The sequence below is a fragment of the Copidosoma floridanum genome, unplaced genomic scaffold (assembly GCF_036245765.1).
Source record: "Copidosoma floridanum isolate Cflo_tuat_1 unplaced genomic scaffold, Cflo_Japanese_pri ptg000016l, whole genome shotgun sequence".
In the NCBI taxonomy this organism is placed as follows: Eukaryota; Metazoa; Arthropoda; class Insecta; order Hymenoptera; family Encyrtidae; genus Copidosoma; species Copidosoma floridanum.
The window spans coordinates 15,729,654-15,738,555 of record NW_028321893.1 but is presented as its reverse complement, the minus strand read 5'-3'; positions in this window follow the sequence as shown (position 1 = coordinate 15,738,555).

Here is an 8,902-nt window from a genome sequence, read left to right as displayed (position 1 = left end):
ATTAAAGGTAAATATAGCGAGATATTATATACAAATAAATGTACTAAAGAGAAAAAAATTAAAGTACCGCTAGAAGCAAACCCTGAAAAAACTCCTTAAATGGCTGAAAAAGAATAGGAAAAAAAAAAATTTTAATTATAACATATAGCTAGTAGCCCTTTAGCTGATAAAGACAGAATTAACAAAAACAAGAATCTACTTCTCCACAGTGTTAATACGTCAACTGCAGGAAGCACACCACCATCGATTAAATTGAGCAACAACAAGCTAAAATGGTAAATCTTAATATTCTACGCAGACACTGGTGCTGAAATAACAATGATTAAGAAAAGCCGTTCTTATACAGACACTTGTATAGATGGCAGAGAGGAGGTCCTAATAACTGGTGCAATACACGGAGAATGCTGCATGTTAGGGACGACTAAAATACCTATTAACGGTATCATAATATCTCTGTATGAAGTCCCAGATGACTTTCCAATCGACATGGAAGGCACTATCGGCTGGAACACTTTTAAGTTACATAATGGTCTCATAAGCACCAAAAAAAATATTTAGAATTAAAAAGCATCAGAATTTCTTGATTGAAACCATAATATCTTAAAGTTCCCACCAAATCTGGAAAAATAATATTGGCACGTACAGAAAAGAAAAAGTACTTAAAAGGCAGTGAGCTACTCTATTCCACATACAACAAAGATCTGTTGGTGATAGTGTCTGCAAAAGAAAAATTGCAGCTATATACTTTTTGACGCAAGTTTACTATAACTACGGATCAGACACACTATTTCAAAACTCAATACTTTAGAAAGGAGAAGCAAATCCTAATCGACCAATCCATGATTTACGTCAGCTGGCAGACGAACAAAAGAGTAAAGGATTTGCTGACAGTGACAGACTGCCAGCGCGTTTATTCAAAATGCGCGCAACTTTTCGAAGAAGGCTCCAAAGTAAACCAAAAAAAGTCAATACTAATTGCTCAGATTCAGAAAACTCCGATAATAAAGTACAGAAGAAAAAATAATGTAAAAACAGAAAGAACAAAGAAGAACTAGATAAGAGTGTAGATAGGCAATCCATGGGTAACGTGGACTCTAAATCTGAAGGAAACTTAAGATCACAAAAGAAAACTACTCAAAAAAAGAATATAACAAGAAGAAGAGGCTGACCAAAAAAAATTACTACTAAAATGCACCCGGTGATAATACCCATAGTAGACGGAAATGCGGGAGAAGATAATATAATATCACAAAAACTAGCAATTAAAAACGTACACATACAAAGTGGAAAACGTGGAAAAATACGGGAAAATAACGAGCACATCGTTTATAAGTAAGAATATATTTAAAAAAATACAACACAAAACTCATTAACACCAGTGGGATAAGTTACATAAAAAAATCCCAGGTTTTTCTAACATCGTCTCGCAATAACACAACTCAAAGGAAATTATCATAACGTGTATATATTATGCAACACACCAGCGGCAACGTGCAAGAATCCTAACTCAGCAGAACATTAGGGGCTTAAACTAGCTGAAGAATGTTTGGCGAATAAAACAACAAGACAGAAAACAAAATAAAGTCCAGATGCCCAAACATACTGGGGACACTAACTAGCATAGTCAAGCTTAGCAGCCAAGGCAGTTGAAAAGAGAGAGATAATCTTTAATCCAATAAATACTTCAAAGATGACGTATACGGGTGCAGGTGTACCAAGCATAACTGAGAACAATAAGATGAAGAGCGACCTAGAGGCTTACGTATGAGATTTGATTGACCACAATAATAAATAGCTGCAGAATATACCAAGTAAGGCTGAATTAAGTTGATTGATACAAAGAAAAAGGCCCAGATCAAGCTCAAAAGTGACAAAGTAAATGATGGGGAGCGAATAAATGACTCACTACCATACATACAAGTGAAAGAGGGCACAGAAAAGGATGCTGGAATAAACAAAAAAACTAAGATAATACTTGACGATTCTATAAACAATTTTTGAGCAAATGTAAGACTAGGCGTCAATTGCTGAGGTTTCATAGGAAAGCCAGACATCAGCATTGATGCATAAAAATTCAATTCTACCACAGATCGTCTACTTAGCAATCTGTTGAAAAGTATAAGTGATAATTCGATGACCACATAAACAGCGTTTCAAAGAAATAATAAATTCAAAAAAAAAGGTACTGGTTCAAGGCACTAGAAAGTTGAATTTACCAAAACAAATTATACACGAGAACTCCTTCACGAGGAAAAGAATATGCCTTCATATAAACTACCCTTACCACCAGATCCTCAAAATGAGTTCAAGCAACTAACTCACGAAAACTTTCGAAGATTAAACGATAATACAATAAAAATACTTAAAATTATAGTAAAAATAAACATATCAAGTATCATAAAAGTACTAATTATTACAGGAATAAAAAAAGTTATACTCAATATAATGAGATTAAAGCTAATGCATTCATGTAGAATCATATAGGATGGTGGGATACATACAAACATACATGTGTGCAAATCTGTATAAACAAGTAATGTTCTTCTTTTGTAGCCAACTGGATATCATACTCAAGGGGAAGAAGACTAGATAACTTTGCTTTTTAATCAAAAGTTTTTTGTAAGCTTAAGGTAACACTTACAACCACTGTAGTCAAAGGCTAGGCGGAAAATAACAAAAACGAATGCTATCCATCTTATTTTTTTTTTTTTTTTTTTTTTTTTTATTACATTTTTTGCTATTGTGATAGCTTTAAATTTCGTTAAAACGTCAGATCAGTAACAAGTGAACGTTTCAAAGACACCACGCACGAAAAAAAGGGAATCTTACTTCACTCCTTTCATGAATTCTGCAGTCAGCTTTTATTCAAGAACAAGTTTTTTCTATTGATAATAGATATGCACTTAGATCTCCGATACCTTTTAAGCTCATATGTATAATCAAGCATTCAACTTATACTTTTTTCACTGCGTTTTCACTTAAAACAGTTACAGTTAAGCCATCATTAAGAAGCACAAAAATTAAAAAAAAAAAATTTTCTCCAACAAGAACGATAGGCATGACACGTAACAGAGACATCAACTCTAGTCAATTGCTTTGATTAGTAGTAACATTTTCAATGTCAGTGATAGCACTATCTAGGTATTAGCTTACTTACTGATACAGTATATTATTCAAGCTCACTAACTTATACAGTATATTATTCGAGCAAACTTAAATCACCTCAGCAACTAAGCTCATTTCTGCTTCTTTAAATATAAAATCTGATAGTTTTTCTAAGTCAAATTTTTCAGAATTTTCATTGGCTATAAAGCGTACACAATTGCTTATTAGTATAGAGTCAGAAAACTTCTTAATGACGTCATTGGCTAAGTCAGCACTGTAAACGTCACTTTCACTGTTAAACACTTTAATAGCTGGAAATGCATTTCTTAGGTTTGAAACAAATTCTAAGAAATTTATTCTGTTTGGCTCGATGCGTGGCGAATCTTGAATTTCTTGTGCTACTTTTAATAAAATAACACGTGGATGAACAAAACTCATTTATAATGTTGACATTATATCTTCAGCACTACCTCCACTAACAAAACGAGTTTTAACTGCATTAAGCACTTTACTCTGCAGGCAATTAAATGGTCTGCTTATATTTTCTTGATCAGACAAATTTCTAAGTTAGCTTGAATGTTCAAAACCTTCTTTAAAGTAAATTAAGTCAAGTGGGTCTCCAAAGTGATAAAAGGTTTTTGGTCTGTAAAACTCGATTAAATAAATAAGCATTGGATGTGTTTAAGGACATTTTTTTTATAATGGCTAATGTTTCTTTCAAAATAGTAAAAAATTTTGACCCTGGATCATCATTTGACTGGCATGTTTGACAGTCAAGTAGATTGGCCCATTTATTTCTTTCACCTGAAAAACGATTTATATTTTTGTAAAAATTAGTCATACTATATATTATGATGTAAGAATTGGAATTTGAGTTGCAGTGAAATTTCTCATACTCGTAATTTCACTGAGACACTGGAAATTTTTCAAGTATTTTTCTGTTGTTGTAGTAGATGATGTGACTCGATTATTGATAGCGTAATTTTTAGAATCGCCATCAATGAAATGGAAACGTGACAGAGACATTTCACAATTTTTTTGTCATAAGTCTCATTAATTTCAGACTCCAAAGAAGATGGTGAAGAGAGTGTCTCGTTCAAAAAGCTAGCAACAATGGCAAGATTTGGAGGAATTACGCGGGAGCATGTGATCGATATTATAGGAGCTGGGGATAGTGTCAGCGGTGCATGGCATCGTGACACGCAAGAGTGCGTGGCCAATGTTGTGGGAGCTGGAGTGGCAGTGGCTCATTGAAGAAGCCAACCGTGAGGGCAGGATTAACTGCATACTGGCATGGCAAGTGAGAGCGCGTAGTGGCTCGATACCGATCGCGTAGATCGCCGTAGCGGGATAGTGTCATGGCGCACGAACTCACCATAATGTAGGAATTGGTGATGGTGATGGTAGCCCTCTGGCAATGTCAGTCACAAGAACAAGAGGATGATCAAATGTTCATTTACGACGTCGGGTGGCAGGACGGGTTGAAGGTTGTGGCAGTTCGTCGAAGTGTACTTGTCACACTCGAGCAAACCAACCTTGGGAGCAGAAATGGGAGCTGAAACTTGGTAAAAACTGGAAAAAGCCGCTACAGTCCACTGTTTTTTTTTCTCGGTATCTTCTTGTAGGACCAGAGCTTGTCGTTTCATTCTGTGCGTAATTTTCTGGGCTAATTCCCAGGTTTTGGCAACAAAATGTAGTTAACCGGCTACTTCGCACAAAGGGAGAAAGACTAGAAGCCATTTTTTTGTAACAAAAGTTTATTGTAGACTTAAGATAACAAATACGACCACTTTGGTCAAAGGCTAAACGGAAACTCACAAAAACGAATGCTGTCCATCTTTTTTTTTTAGTACATTTGTTGCTATGGTGATGCATTGAAATTTTATTTGATCGTCAGATCAATAACGAGTGAACGTTTAGTAACCCCCACGTACGAAAGAAAGGAAATCCTCCTTTACTCCTTTTCGTCCTTCTCCACGTTATTTTCGATAAAGATACCTTGATGCTGCCCCGATTACTTGGCCCTGATGACTACCATCATTCCCTGTCACCCGGCACGTAAAACATCCATAGACTGATCGTATGAACGATAGCAGTGCTGAAACGTTCACCTCGTGTTAATAATAAAAAAAGATATAATACGAACAAAGATAAAATGAACACACATAACGAAAACTACTTGTCAGGAGCATCTCTCGTTTGCCACCTCTGGACGTACTACGTAAAATATAACCAAAATCAATTACAAAAAAAACAAAAACAAAGAAAAGGCTTAGAGATAAGGCAAAAATGATAATAAATAATTAAAATATAAGCAATTTCAATAAAATGGTATGTTAAACATTTATGCAAATTTTTTTTTATTATGCAATGCCTCAACCCGTCACAAAAAAGATCTTTAAATAATACTTACACGATATTTTATTTCTCTACGCACAAAGACTAAAATTAACTACTTTATTATAATTTTTCTCCCGTTTCAGTCCAAAAAAAATAAGAAAGAGAAGAAGAGAGAACAATACTTAAGTAAAAAATTTTTTGATGTACACGCAACGTTTAGAAAGACAAATAATTTTAAAAATGATTAGTTTTATTTTCAATCTCTAAGGATAAACCATTAGCAATTAGAGAGATTGTTTATAACAAAATTATATGTTAGCACTTCCAAATGTTAGAAAGAAGAACTATTTCGTTTTTATGAGAGCAAAGAAAATTTATTGAAAAAAATACTTAGACGAGATGAACGTTAGTAACAATATTGAACAAAAAAAATGTTAACAATAAATTCATAATATTGCTTGCTGGCATATAAGGTCTACTTAAGATTTAAATAATTAGCAGATCTTTAAAGGTGTGCAATGTTCTAATTATTAAGAAAAAACTATTTTTAAGTTATTTTGGTTCAAGTTATCAAGAAATATGGTTTAAAGTTAACACCTTACTAATCAAGCACTTAATGACAGTCCTCTAATTATTTTATTCTTAAAGATCCTAATGTTTCCCACCTACCAATAAAATTAGCAGCAACAAAAATATACGATTGTTCAACTAGAAGAATTTTCTATCTTACGATTACAAAGAAAACTATGATTGCATGATTAATCATAAGATTCAGATTTTACAGTAATCAAAGAATAGTAACAACAACTGGAAATTCTTAAAATTCGTTTTATGCAATGAAACTTAAATAAAACCAAGCAAAGAAAAATACTAATATCTATAGTTACACATACACATATGCATACGTATTTATATGAATAAATCCTACTCAAGAGAATAATATGAGTCATCAGTCTCATAAACGAAGTCAGAATATCCTTAGCAGGGACAGCAACGGTATAAAAAAAAAAGTTCCATAACAATCATAAAACATAAGTTACCAGAACAATTTAGCAATCCTGCTATATAAATATCTCATGGTACTATCAGTGAATATCAGTACTACCATGGCAGAAGGCATACACACCATTGTGAAGAGAAAGATACAGATCGATGAATGACAATGTAAAAGGAGGTCGAGAACCTTAAAATTTTTTAATAAGAGTATGTGTCTAGTAGGAAAAGAGCCTTATATTGGCGTATCAATCAGAAATAAAGAAAAAAAAACAACGGATTCTTAGCTAAAAATACCAACCGTTTGCCTATACATTTTTCTTCTAAGAAAACAAACAGTCACAAATCAGAAAAAAAACAAGTATTTACAACAGATATTGAAGCAGTTTTAATTAACATCAGGTGCAGAAAAGACACATCTTTGATATGATTCAATCACGTACGCAACCAAAACATTTTTTATAGTCTACTAGTGTAACTAATGAAAAAAGAAACAAAAACGATGCCACATATAACAAGAAAAGTAGTCTAAGCAGTTTGTACACAAAAAAAGTTGGCTATAGAAAAATAATAATTTAACATACGTCAAGGAAAAACATGTGTTAAATAGGTGAACAATATAATCAACTAACAAAGAAATTATTATAACATGAAATGTAGTTAATCGACTATTTTAACCATAGTACGTTGGGTGCAAAGATTCAATAAAGTTACTCTTCACATCTTCTCTTTCTTTGTTTCAACATTTTATGCCCAAGTGCCTTTTGCAATAAAGAGGGGAAGGCGCTACTGATTTGTCATATAACAATTTCAGGTAACAGATGGAAAAATACCAATTGTAGAGTCTACGAGATGCCACCGGACTATAGCCTACTACTGAGACTAGTAATAATACATCAAGAAGAAACTAAGAAACATCTGAGTGAAGTACAGATACATGGGCGATAAACGGCCAGGCAACAATCCAAGCATACAACCTTAGAGCACCTTGCGATTAAACAGAAGCTAACGACTTATTGTCAATGAATATCTGATAATAGAAGCAAAACTTGAGCGGCAACTAAAAGATGAAAGTAATAATGAAAATATTTGTATAATAATAAGTTAAACTGACAGTTACTTTAGTCATCTATATAAAAAGTAATAATAATGATAATAATAATTATAATAACAATAATAGTTATAATAATAGTAATCATAACAATAATTGTAATAATATTTAGTTAATCGCAGTAAGACCTTGATCAACACATCCTCAACAACAAATATATTTTGTAACTTAAATATAGTAAGAATTGTATTCTCATTACTAAAATATTTTCAAAGCACCCTGTACTATTGTGTGTATATATAGAGTTCATAACAAGAAAATCAGTACAAGAATAAAAGGGAGAAAAATTTGTATACCTAATAAGAATTGTAATGAAAATAGCTATAAAAATAAAAAAATTAACAATAAAATAAACAATTAGACATGGTACTTACAACGATACTATAAATAAATCAAAGTAGTGAGTCGTTGACCCTCAACATACTTGACAAAAATCCAAAAATCGAGAAATGTATTAGTATGACTGTACTGTAAAGATAGTACTTAATACGAATAAAATAAAAAAGCCATGAGAGCGAGAGGATCATACCTGCGACACCAGAAGACATGCGCTACTTTCCACACAGATACGACGATCTAACAAAGGAACCTAACTACAAGCTGCCCCTATATTCATTCGCAAACCGAGAAACTCACGTAATAGCTAAGGATAAGAGTATGATCCTTAAAGAAGATAATCAATAACTAAGTTGTTGGGTTAAGTCTCATATTTTAGAATCAAATATTAATATTTGCTCTGAAAGCAAGCAAATTCAAAGCAAAGTATTCTAAATGAAAAAGAACATTAAATTCGTATAATGTCCCAGGAACTAAAAAATAACCAATACCCGATCTATCATAGATAAGAAGTTCTAATGAAGTAACCTTACTACAAACCACCCCTTTATCTATATACAAATCGAAAAATCACGTTATAGCTAAAAATAAGAGCATGATCCTTAAAAAAAAATCAATAACCAAATTGTTGGTGTAAGTCTTATATTTTAGAATCAAGTATTGATATTTGCTTGAAAAACGAGAAAATTTAAAAAAAAGTATTCCTAATTAAAAAGAAAATTAAATTTGTATAATGTCCCGGAAAATTTGAAAAACAAACGATACTTGATCCATTATTCTAAAACATTTTTTTTTTATAAACTAACAGTGCAATTCTCACACTTTTAAATGAATATACTTACTTCTTAAATTGTTTAAAAAATTTTTTATGTTATAAGATGTTGGTAAGTATTAAAAAAAATTAAATGAATTTACGTAGATTATATTTCGATTTTGAACAATTTTTTTTACAGTTATGTTTTCAAGATATCTGTGCATATAATTATCGACAAATAATGTATTCTTTTATACAAAAGT